The following is a 13,868-nucleotide window of genomic DNA, read 5'->3' on the forward strand; positions in this document are numbered from 1 at the left end:
GTTCAAACGCCACTACCTTATGGATCTTTTTTTAATTTCAATTGCAAATTTTAGAGTTTCAAGGTATGGAATTATGTAATCTCTATGAATAGTATTTTCTGTTTCATATAAAGTTTAAAGCCTCTCATTTTTTTTCTTCTAACTTCATTGGCTAGTACTTCAGGAACAACGTTAAATAAGGAAAGTAGTAGAAATCCTCCTGATTATTGATTATAGTGGGAATGCCTCTTGTGTTTCACAACTAACTTTACTGTGGCTTTTGTTGAGTGCACAGTTTTATTATGGTAAGGATACATATATACATAATTTCTATTTGGTTAAGAGACCTATCATTACTATTAGATACGGATGTAAAACTGTATGAAGTGACTCTTCAATATCTAGGGCAGGAAGAAACCTTTTTTCTATATAAGTCAAACTCTGCATTTATGGAATAAGTTTAACTGAAGTAAATTATGTATGGCTTGGCTATATTTTAGATCCAATTTAACAGGTCATTTTGGACAAAATGGCTTTTGTTTTTAATGGTATTGTAGATTTTTATTAAATATTTCATTAAATCATTTCTGGGTTTGTTTTTTTTTTTTTTTTGCTTTTCACATCTTTTTTTCTTTACAGAGCAGAGTAATTATAATCTGCTCTTAATATATCTAATGGCTGACTTTAAAATTTTTAATAAATTATATAATGTTTTTCTAGGCTGAACAAATAATGCAGAGTTGGTTTCTAGTTATGAACTAGTTCCCACATGAATGTTTCTTAAAAGCCCCTGATAAAGATGCTTCTTAATAAAATAGAAACATGACATACCCCCTGTTTCGGGCAGCCTCCTCCTCAGCTCACATAGCATTTACTCAATAGACTCGAGAACAGAGAGTCTATGATAAAAGAAATGGAGGCTATGCATCAGCTCAGTGACATGAGCCCTTCTGACCAAGTTGGACTCACTGCAACTATTGCTGTGAACCTATTTGCTAGTGACCATGACATACTATAGGCTACCATATTTTAAGCACCAGCCAGCTATTTTGGTGGTATATGGATTATATTTGATTGCTTTCAACACAAAAGGGTTAATTCCTGACACTCACTGGAATGCAGACTTACTCGGGATTTGAATTTGCTGTTCTTACTCATTATGTGTCTGTATACAACATCATCTCTCTATTTACTAAATTTTGTGGTATCCCATGTGGTATTACTTCTTTCTTAGACAGCCTCTTTACACAGAAATAGAAAACTTTATGGGCTGATGAAAATTAGTTACAATGCCAACTACTGACAGCATGTGATACATACTATGAACTCATAACCTATATATGGTACTATTTTCCCCATAAATTGAACACCTGAATTCATAAATCAAGAGTTCATCACATCTCATTACTTAAACCAAATGATTCTTTCATTAAAGATAAATTCTCTCACAATGATCCCAGACCCTGCAGACTTAGTGGTTGTAGTATACAACGGAAGAACACCTCTAAGAGGAGACAAAACCATGCATGTATTACATACAATGGATTACTATTTTCTTTGTTTTCTTCTCAACTAGTACTGTATGTGGGGAGTGTTAAGTAGTTAACTTTGCAAATTAACACATAAGTTGAACAATATTAATAATGGAACAAACTTGAGCCAGAAGATAAATGGACATCAACCTGAGATTCTAAACTTGGAGATGTCCACAGAAAATCTTGACAATTTGAACTGGCTCCCATCAGAAATGGTTTCAGCACATTCTGCACTCAGCACATATGAAGAAAAGTCCCATCATGTTAGGTGGGAGATTTTCTCTTTTTCAAAGTAAAAGAATGGGGCAAACATATTTTTATATATGTATATATATGTATATATACACCTGTTTTTAAATCTTATTTATGTATACCCACAGGACAAAGGGTTTAAATGCAGTAGAAATATGCTATGTGTTTACTCAGCATACAAACAACCTTCCTAATTTGTGAAACTCCAGCACTGTATGGTTGATGGTAGGCAGGAAGTCAAGAAGGCAGATGATTTCTATACCCTGGAGTGGAGAATATAGAGACATGAACTAGGATCTGCCACTTACGACTCTTACCTTGAGGAAGTGATGCACAGCCAGATGTTAATCATGGTGGCAACAAAAAGTCAACAGTTCAGCAATGATGGCAGTTTGTTCCTGTAATAGAAACAAGTGGCAATGAGTGTCCTATAATGGAGGCAGCAACAGTAGCATCCTAACCAGTTGTTCTTGACTGCAAAGTCTGTTCTGGCTCATGCTCATTATCTACATAGGGCCTCCCAGCATTCCCACAGATCCTTTAAGCTACCATATATCTTTCCAACCAATTCTGTTACTTGTGACCAAGAATGTTGCCTGATAAAATAGGTAAGAATGTTGTGTATGTTACATTTATTACAGCTCCCAATTAAGAGAGAAGAATTGGGGGGGGGGGAGGGAAGAGGGAAGGATGGAGGGAGAGAGAGGGATAGAAATTTGAAAAAAAGTAAGAGGTGGAGGAGAAAGAGGACAAAGAGGAAAAATACATACTTCCACTTCTGAATCCAAAGAAATAATCCTTGCAGTGCTAAACACCTACCACAGAATTTAAAACAGTATGGAGTTTCCTCAAAACATTAAAAATAGAACTACCCTATGACCCAGCAATTGCCCTACCAGGTATTTACCCAAAGGATACAAAAATACAGATTTGAAGGGACACATACACCCTGATGTTTATAGCAGCATTATCAACAATAACCAAATTATGGAAAGAGCTGAAATGTCCATCAACAGATGAATGGATAAAGAAGATGTGGTATACACACACATACACACACACACACACACACACACACACACACACACTGGAATATTATTCAGCCATCAAAAAGAATGAAATCTTGCCATTTGCAATGACATGGATGGAACTAGAGTGTATTATGCTAAGTGAAATAAGTAAGAGAAAGACAAATACCATATGATTTCACTCATATGTGGAATTTCAGAAACAAAACAGATGAATATAGGGGAAAAGGGGAAAAAAGGAAGAGAGAGGGAGGCAAACCAGAAGATACTCTTAACTATAGAGAACACACTGAGGGTTGCTGGAGGGGAGGGGATTCAGGGATGGGTTAAATAGGTGATGGGCATTAAGGAGGGCACTTGCTGTGATGAGCACTGGGTGTTATATGTAAGTAATGAATCACTAAATTCTACTCCTGAAACCAATACTACACTATATGTTAACAAACTAGAATTTAAATAAAAATTTGAAACAAATAAACAAAAATAAGCAGAAGCATTTCATCAGCAGTTTTTAGGAGCAAGGAAGAACAATGCAGTATAGGTAAACAACACTGATACATTCCTTAAAAATCATAAAATAATAGAATTGAGAAATAAATAATGAGCTATCAAACCTGAATGGGTTAAACTCCTCTATTAAAATGCAATCATTCATTCATTGGGTCAAAAATTAGAAACTATTAAAGACCGTAAAAACACCAGGGAGGCAAAAAATTCAAAGTAAAGAGTTTAAACATATATACCACTTTTACAGACTGCATTCTTGGATTCATAATCAATAAAACTAGAAGTAAAATATTTTTTAAAACTTTAATACTTAGAAATTCATATTTTTCCTAAATAATACCTAGATCAAAATAAAAATAAAACTGAAATTTCCAACCATACACAATGTAATTAAAAGCTGAATAGTTCACATCAAAACCTATGTTATATAACTAAGGAACATCTATAGGCATGAATGCTGTAATTACTTAAAGTATAAAAAGATGAAAGGAGGGAAGGTGGGAGGGAGGGAATGAAGAAGGAAAAACATCTTCATTTAATGTGAAGAAATTAGGATAAGAAAATAACTAAACCCTAAGAAAGAACAAGACTGAACTGCATTTTTTAAATGAACAGAGAATAAAAAAATAATAATAATAACAAAAAAGGGAAAACATTACTAAAACAAAGGGTTGGGTCTTCAAAGATGAATAAAATAGGTAACTTCTAAAAAGACTGACTAAGGATAAAGGAAAGAATGCAAACTGCACATGAAAAACAAGAAAATATAAAAATGTTATGAGCAAATTCAAAGTACAACTCAGAAAAAAAACATTGAAAGCTTAAGGGAAATGGCTTATTTTCTAACAAAATATAATGTACTGAAATGATGTTTTTAAGGTGAAAGAAAAAACCTTAACAGATGCATAACCATACATACATGCTGTTGGAGAAGAAATTCCAGTGAGGCTGTTCTTGTGCAATGTGCATATGGTGGAGGAAGGCAGGCCAGAGCCCTGCCTCACCTGCCATGACATCAATACTGAGGACCATGCAGGCATTGCTGTTGACCCCACGGCTCATGAGAACACCATAGGTAACCACTGCTGGGGATGATGAGCAGTCCCTGGGCAGTTCTGAGTAGTAAAGCATCCTGCTCAGTATGCATGCCCAATCTCTCCCAGGTGATAAGAACAGCAAGTGAGATGGAGAGAGAAGAGCTGCAGTGTGCCAAGTGTGGGCACTGATGCTGTGGAGACATGATACAAGCCTGAGGCAGGGCAATAAGAAAACAGACAGGGATGGAGAGTCAGGGACAAACAGGAGAAATATTTTAAAGATAGAACTGACAGCACCAGGTGACAGATTGGAAGGTGTAATTAAGGGGCACAAAAGCTTCTAGAATTGGTTCCAGTTCTAGGTCATGTGCAGCTGGGGGGCATACACAAAAAGGAGAACAGAAAGGGAAAAAAAAGAACAGATTATAGCAGGCTGTGAGAAGGGTGTGAGAAGTCAACAAAGGGGTAAAACCCACTTCTCTCGTGTTCCATCGCTGAAAATTACAGGGTGTCCTTTTGAGCCATCATGTAGTATAGTATAGTGAGTGCTTGCTATGGTGAACCAGCTCCCAGAACAGATATGCAAACACAAAGTGAAGAATTGGGATTTACCAATGCAAAATATTCTAGAGCAAAATAGTCCAAAAAGTCCAGTTTGTGCTGTGGAAAGTAGCGGGTTATAGTCATTAAAATTAAGCTTATCTAAAAGCTACAGAAAACTAAAAATGAACATTGGCTTAAAAATATAGAAATTCATTTATTTCTTATATAACCAGAGCAGTCTTGCCCTAGTTTAGCAATTCCATGATTGTCCAGACCCACAGCTTTTTCTAGCTTGTCCCATCAACCTCAACAGCTTCTACTTCGTAGTCCAAAACAACTACTCCATAGCCAGTCAATATGTCTATCTCCTGACTCCAAAAAATAGGAACAGGAAGCCATGTCTCTTTCCTGTAAGTATACTTTTCAAAAGTTATCTATACCATTTCCCTTAAATCTCTTCTATTCCATGGATACTCGATCTTGTTTAACTAAAAGGAAGCCTGGGTAATCTAGTTTTTATTTTCGGCAGCCATATGCCCACCCCCAAATCAGAAAGTGTTATTTCTGCATAAGAAATAAAGATGGGATTTGGGTGGACCACCACACCACCACCAATAAAAAAATTTCACATTCTGGGGTGCCTGGGGTGGAGTAGTCCGTCAAGCAACCAACTCTTGGTTTCGGCTCAGATATGATCTCAGGGTTGAGATCAAGCCCTGGGTGAGGCTCCACACTCAGCAGAGTCTACTTGAGATTTTTGCTCTCCCTCTCCCTCTGCCCCTCCCCCCTCTCTCCCTATCTCTCTCTATATATATATCTGAAATAAAAATATTTTGCATTCTAAGATGGATAATGTTATGCCTTTGTGAGATAGAAACTCTTCAGTAATGCTATCTTTGCATAGAAATGTTTAGATCAAGATTTCTTGAGTTGACTAATTCATTCCTGTAACACCTATTAGTTTTTCACCTTCATGACTCCCTGTTTTATAGAAACACTGCCACAGAAGCAATGCTTTTAGATTTTCTTGGCATCTTTTTAGTTCCTATCTATTAATAATACATGTATCGAAGACTTTTATGGCCTGTTGCGTTGTACTGCAAATTTGAGCAAAGGATTTGAATGATAATCACACAGGTTCTAAGAGCATAGGCAGAAAATCTGTAACCAGAGACATGGCAAATGAAATAAAGGAGGACTTTGAAGGCCAAGGGCACAAAGCCGAGAAATGGAAAAGAATAAATCAAGTGGAAGAGGAGAAAAAATAAAAGAATTTTCTCATAAGGAAGAAAAACATGAGAAATAATATATTGGAGAAGTTAGGAAACATGAGAACGAATCTCAAAACCCAAATGATATCATTAAAGTAGGGTTTTAACTGCACCAAATCCTTTCTAATCAAAATAATATTTGTAGTATTATGTAATATACATACTTAAGTCTAGAAATACCTCTGGAGATAATGGAGCTATGTCTAGAAATATCCTGGCTAAATATTCTGCCAATCACTTAGGTTAATTGATTTGTTTTATTGTCCAGACAACTTAGTCAAAATAGTCCCATCAGATTGATCACATACAAAAATTTGAATACTTCAACTGATACCTACTAAGAACCTAGAAGTGAAGTAAGGAGGAAAGATAATAAGATTAGCCTCTTAGTCTTGGTTCCCCACAACTTTCTTCCTTGTAAATATATTTTTGTTATAAGCACATGATATTTAAAAAGAACATTGCTTAATGAATTCTGGCTTCTTACAGAACTAAATAAAGGAATGTTACATTATCATTTACATTTATTTTGGAGATAGTGATATCAGTTTCATTAGATTTCCACACATAAAAATGAGTGATACACAATGCAAGCAGCATTTACTTCAAGAAAAACATAATACATCCAAACAGTTTTTTTCAACATCTAAAAGTTGCAATTCAGGAAGAAATCTCTTGCATAGACACAATAATTATAATTCCTTTTTTGAAAAGAAAATTATAAATAAGACTAGAAACAACATTTAATTAAAATCAGATTTTCTGCGATAAAATTTCCAAGAAGAAAACATATAATTTGGACACACATTTTAAAAAAACAGCTGCAGAAACAGGCTTCAACAATGAAGCTTCTTGACTTGAAAATATCTATATAAAAGACCAACATGAAATAAGAAGGTGACCAGGGGAAAGAAAATGAGTTGGGGTTAGCAGATCTTGCCTTCTACCTTGTAGAGCACACAGCACCTAAATTCAGTATCTCCACATTTACCCTATACAACTCTATCATTCTCTGATACTGATGAGAATTGCTTTGACCTTTGAGAAGTCTTGTATTTTGTACATTGAGTCTGTGAGACATGTTTACCGAACTGCAGATGTCAATAGTTCCCATATTGTGAGCTAAGCAAGCTTCTAAAGCAATATTTTATAAAGACTCTGATACTTCCTAGCCACACACAAAAAAATAGAAAGTCAGCATTACATGTACATGCTAAAAAATTATAAAGGGCAGAGATACTTTATGCTAGAAAAGTGTACATAATAAAATTCAAACATGACCACATTTTAAAAATCGAGATTTAAGGTGAAGATAGAAAGTTTGTTTTGAAATATGCCATATGCAATAAAGAAATCTGGGATGCCTGGGTGGCTCAATCGGTTAAGCATCTGCCTTCAGCTCAGGTCATGATCCCGGGTCCTGGGATCGAGCCCCACATCGGGCACCCTGCTCAGCGGAGAGCCTGCTTCTCTCTCTGCCTGCCACTCCCCCCTGCTTGTGCTCTCTCTCTGACAAATAAATAAATAAAATATTTAAAAAAAAAAAAAAGGAAAAAGAAATAAATCAATACCTATAATCCTACTTTAAGTGTGAGTTTTTTAAAAAGATGATCTATTTTTCATTAGGCATATTAAGCATTCACTTTGTTGAAGGGCCTCAAGCCCTAAAACTATCTTCATTTTGTAGGTCTTTAAAAATATCTTCATTTTGTTCTGGTGTAAGTCCTAAGATTTGATTAACATTAATAAAACTAAATTTTTTCTGAACAAAACATATTTGTAAGTTATAAATAACGAACTTACATTTGTGGGGGCAATGAATAATCACTGTTCAACAGTTTAAACAAATAAGCCATAAAGGGCTTGTATTCACACTTTGATTAATTACTGGCAAAGATAATTTACTAATATTTTCTCATGTCACATAATTACTGCCCGACTTGGATGATGTTCTTGTTATAATGCAGATTACTCAAGAACCCTGACATTCATGGATTTAACATTTGTAATTTCAGCAATTCCCAAGGGAGTCAGTGATCCGTAGCCCATAGCAATTTAAAATTTTGCTGACATACCCATTTATATGTGCTAATTGTGAGCAGAAATGGCACTGTAACTAGAAAAGTCCTGGGTAAATGTCATGAGGACGAAGTGAATCATTTCAAATTCACTCAATTATGTCTTTTTGTTTAACCTTATTTAAGGTTTTAACCTTACTAGACCAACTTGGCAATGATTTTTGTAACACTACTTTACTTAACCAATTGCTCTATGTAGCTGTATCGTCTACACTGAAGTTTGGCTTATCCTTTTTTGATTTATGACTTAAGCAAACAGTTCCACATGTATGATCAGCAAAAGTATATTTTACATTAATATCAATGCACTGTCATTAATTACATTAATTAGTATGATATTAATATAATGCAATGTTAATATTTCAATATCAAGTCATGCCTAATTCAACAAATTTCATAGATGGAATATCCCAAATTGTGTGTCCCTTAAAAGTTAAAGCTAAAAATAAATTCATATTTACATGCATAATTTTACATAGACTACACCTGTGAATTAAGTAGTAGAAGATATCTCTTATGTGAATTCCATGGTAAAACAGTACATTCAATTAGAAAAATAGGAAGTGAAACCAAGCATGAGATTTTGCATACCCAGAAGATCAAGAGGCCTTTGAATTCAATAAAATGCAATGATGCTAGAATCAGACTACCTGGGTCTGAACCCTGGCTCCTCCACTTTCGGAACTTAGGCAAGTTACTCAACCTCTCTGTGCCTATTTCTTATAGACAGATACAGGTCATCATATGTTTCTGTTGTGAGGATTGGGTCAGATAATGCCTAGCGGAGTGCTTGGCATATACAAAGGGCTCAGTAAATTTTAGTTTCACTGATGCTAACTCTGTCTGGGGAGTCTAATCTGTGAGAGGGGGGTTGTTAGGTTGTTAGCAGACTTAATGAGTTTCCCAGACCCTACATTTCAGCATAGTATTTTTTTTTTCTTCAGTTACTATATAATCTCATCCAATCAACTGATAAGAACTGATATACTTTCTTATTATGAGGCAAATAAGAAAATTATGTTTTAGAGACAGTGCTAGCCAGAATAAGAGAAACTAGAAGCAGAGGTAGGTAAGAGAGAGACAGGGAGGCTGAAACAGAGAGAGACAGTGACAGATGACAGATCATTAGATAGATCGGTAGGTAGGTAGGTAGTTAGGTAGACAGACAGCAGATGTAGATGATAGATTGACAAACAGATACAGATGAAACATAGATGATATAGTTTATGTTAACATTCCAGTTAAGAGGTGACTGCAAATTTTGTCAGGAAAGAGCCCTAAGAATAAAGAATAGGTTAATTTAATGAAAATAGTATTGATAAATTTAAAATTTGCCCCAAAACTGAAATGCTTAATGTGGAAGTTTCTCCTGCATAGGCAGGAAAGTGAAACATATACTTTGCAAGCTTAATTCAGTTTCTAATTTGTACAAAGTTGCAATATGATATTAGCTGCCTAACTATATTGGCTCTGCATTTAGAAATATAAATAGCTATGATTGAATAAACTATCACTTCAACTACAGAAAGTGAAATGCAGTATGGGAATCTCTCTCCATGTCTGTCCCTCATTTCCTCTCTCCCCTTATTTATTTATCACTTCTGTGTACAACTTCCATTTAGTAGGAGCCTACCAGTAACTGAAAAACAGTTTAAACTAATATTTACTCAGAAATGGAACACTGCTTCAACTATTCCCAGGACTCTGGACTTTTGAAAAGATTATAAATAGTGTTATTTTTAACTTTAAAAATAGGAATCAAAATACTTGTAGTCTTGAATGACTTATAGTAACTTTGTGTACAAGATAAAAACAAAAACAAAATCTTAACTCCTTCAGAACCTGAAAGACAAGTGTTTTAAAATACCTAGGGAAGTATTTCCTTTCCTAAACCTAAGGGCCCCATTTTCTCCTTTTATAATTTTCTTTTAAATGGAGGATAGCCTATCAAAAACTAATGATGGGCGCCTGGGTGGCTCAGTTGGTTAGGTGACTGCCTTCAGCTCAGGTCATGATCCTGGAGTCCCGGGATCGAGTCCCACATCGGGCTCCCTGCTCAGCGGGGAGTCTGCTTCTCCCTCTGACCCTCTCATGCTCTATCTCATTCTCTCTCTCAAATAAATAAATAAAATCTTTAAAAAAAAAAAAAAAAAAACTAATGATGTAATGTATGGTGATTAACATTAACAATAAAAAATTATTTTAAAAATGGAGGATAGCCTGCATGATAAAACAAAATCTGCTGCTTCAAAGTCTGTTCCTAGAACACTTTGTTTACAGTTCTGCAATAGCAGTTACTACATTTCATAGTCTATGTGCCTTTGTCTCCCTCATCATCAAGCTATCGAGTCCTAAAAGACTATCGTAACTTAGTCATATTTGTGACTTCCATTCTTGAACTCCTGTGTCCTACATTATAGGTGCTCGAAATATTTTTAATAAATGAAGAGAAAGGGTAATAAGGCATATGAATAGGCTTCACCAGTCTTTGATCATAAAGATATTAACAATTACAAAACAAGTATACTATTCAGTTGAGAAAGATTCAGAAAACAGGATGCTTTGACTGATGAGACCAAATATTTAATACTGGGAACTAGTCTATACAAAGTGGTAATGCAAAATGATTGGCTTACTTTCAAGTAATGAAGATGAGGGACAAACATACGACTTGGGCTCATGGTTCCAGTGCATATGAAAATGTCAGCCCCATAGAACATACTTTTTGCTAGGATACCTACCAGGTCAAGAAAAACAATTATGTTGCCACTTATTCACATATTTATTTGATGATTTTTTAATTGAAGGCTAACTAGAATGTCAAATACATATAGTATCCAAAATTTGTCCAAATGGATTTTACAGCCAACAACTTGAAGCAGGAAATGAATGTCTGCAAAGAAATGCAGTCAAAGGGGCTAGATATGCACACACGAAGCAATGAGGACATGATGGAAAGACTCATCAATCTTACCTAGGTGTGAATAAAAGTATTAGAAAATGTAGCATTTAAATTATTGTGGCAACTTCTAGAGTACAAGCTCCAGAATATTTTGAATGTAGAGAGCATCTGTTCCTTCAGAGTGACTAAGTTTCAAGTAGGAATGACCGACGGAAAAGAGTTTTGCCCATCAAGTAGACTAAGTATGGCTAGACTCTGAAAGCAAAACAAGGAACCTGGTGCCAAAATCCTGGACTTCTGGACCAAAATCTGAACATCATTTTGTTCTTCCTGAACCTATGGATATTTTTCCTATTGCTTAACCAAGTCAGCTCTAAGAACACCACCACTTAAGAAATCCTAGAGCCAGAACCGAGACGTGTAGTAACGAATTTTCCTTAATAGTTTATTTTGCTAAATACTCGTTAGTGGTGTACTGGAGCCATTTAATTGTTAAAATTTCAGGAATTTGTGAGCACTTGCTGAGTTAAATAAACACAGGTGTAAATAGTCAAAAATGTATAATCTTTTTTTTTTTTAAAGATTTTATTTATTTATTTGAGAGAGAGAGAATGAGAGACAGAGAGCATGAGAGGGGGGAGGGTCAGAGGGAGAAGCAGACTCCCTGCTGAGCAGGGAGCCCGATGCGGGACTCGATCCCGGGACTCCAGGATCATGACCTGAGCCGGAGGCAGTCGCTTAACCAACTGAGCCACCCAGGCGCCCAAAAATGTATAATCTTTTAATACTTTTACTACATCTATCGTTTATGCTGTTGAGCTGATTTCTACTATTGTATGTAGGGGTGGAAATACTACATAAAGGTGTGCTACTTCACATCTTTTCTCAACTCCATGTTCAGGGACCACACTGTAAAAAATCAGCCACTGTGGGAGTCTTAACACCATAAAGACTACAGAGCAGGGCTTGGTTTATTGTTTTGTTGATGGTCTAGACTTAAGAAAGTGATGGAAAGAATTTTAATAGTGCAGATGAACTTAAAATTAGGCATGTTGGGGCGCCTGGGTGACTCAGTCGTTAAGCGTCTGCCTTCAGCTCAGGTCATGATCCCAGGGTCCTGGGATCCAGCCCCACATCGGGCTCCCTGCTCGGCGGGAGGCCTGCTTCTCCCTCTCCCACTCCCCCTGCTTGTGTTCCTGCTCTCGCTATCTCTCTCTCTGTCAAATAAATAAATAAAATATTTAGAAAAAATAAAAAAATAAAAAAATAAAATCAGGCATGTTTATATTCATATTGTGATCAGCACAGAAACTCAAGGAAATAGCCTTGCAAGTCCTAACACTACTATCTGATTTGGCAAAGCAGTTGCTCACATCACTGAAGAACTAATAAAGTTCCAAACATATTTTCATTATCTCACTTTTGTCTTATTTGTCAATGTAAATGAAAATACCAATGTTTTGATTTGACAATATTTATGCTAGAACTTTACTCATTTGTCATTCACAACTATAGTTCAGCTACATAGACAAGAGTTCAGCAAAAATCAATGCAAGCATTCTGAAAGAATCAACTGGCTATATGGAATTTACAACAAAGAGTATTTTAAGTTTATTATTTGTAAACTGTAAATATTCTTATATCTCTAAAATTTGTAACTATATTTATACATATATATATACACACACACACATTCTGTTTACATTGTTATCAAAATTCATGAAAGAATAAATTTAAGCCTAAAAATGCATGTATGTCAGTTTTGTAGAGTTGGCTGAGGTAGATAAAATTGTTTATAATTAAATTAGTTCTATAAATCTTACCCAAGTTCCCAGTTCCAATCTCTTTCCTGTCCCCCTTTTATTTGTTCACTTTGTGCTTCTTTTTTGTAACACTTATTATTTGTTCGTATAAATTTTGGTTTAATGTATGTCTCCGTATACCCACACATAGAAGCCTTTTGGAGTAAGTCTGCGCCCATCTTGTTCCCTGCTGAATACTCAGTGTCTATCACAGTACCTGAAGTTGGCCATGGTGGAAGTATTTACACCTTGATTCACTGAAAATTCACATTAAATATTTACCTTACAGACAAAGGAGTGAATGAATAGAAGAATGAATCCTCCTGGAAGACATTATTTTATTGTTATTTGAGGCATGGGTACTGATGAGAACATTAGAAATACAGTTTGAACTTGTCAATAATATGCTGTGGAAGAGTAAATAAGTCACATTTTTAGCTGATAACTCTTTCATAGCATTTACATAATCAAAACTCTATGAGAAATTCTTCTTCCTCCTTTCATTCTCTACCCCTTCATGAAGCATTACCTGGATTTGGTGGATGCTCAAGAGAGACTGACAGAGAGAGGGAAACACCTGGAATGTGGAAGATGTGAAACACTGCAATTTCATTCTCTTCTGCCTAAACTTTCCCTTCTGCATATATAAAACAATAGCTTCATTATGAGGTGGGGGAAAAGGACGGGAGGTTTTTACAGTTCTTTCAAGGATGAGAACAATTAAAATATTGCTTAGAGCTTTCTCCCTGACAACTTCATGTCATGGATTTGAGGAAGTTCTGACTTCAACAAAAGCTCAGAAAGCAATAACTTTTTTTCTTTCTTAAAGCATTCAATCAATTATGGACCATACTGAACTTAACCATTCTCTTTTTCAATGAGGATAAACATTCTAAACCACTTGTGCTCTTACAAATTGTAAGACATTTAAGAG

At 35.5% G+C, this 13,868-nt stretch overlaps 1 long non-coding RNA gene across 1 annotated transcript in view; it reads right to left on the minus strand.

Moving 5' to 3' along the window:
• The window catches only part of LOC116634097, a 325,131-nt gene that overhangs the window by 178,651 nt on the left and 132,612 nt on the right, over positions 1 to 13,868 (minus strand). The window contains exon 3 of the long non-coding RNA XR_004299857.1: positions 2,084 to 2,164. This is a non-coding gene — a long non-coding RNA (uncharacterized LOC116634097). The remainder of the gene's footprint in view (positions 1 to 2,083; positions 2,165 to 13,868) is intronic.

Source organism: Phoca vitulina, unplaced genomic scaffold (genome assembly GCF_004348235.1).
Source record: "Phoca vitulina isolate PV1807 unplaced genomic scaffold, GSC_HSeal_1.0 scaffold8, whole genome shotgun sequence".
NCBI lineage: Eukaryota > Metazoa > Chordata > Mammalia > Carnivora > Phocidae > Phoca > Phoca vitulina.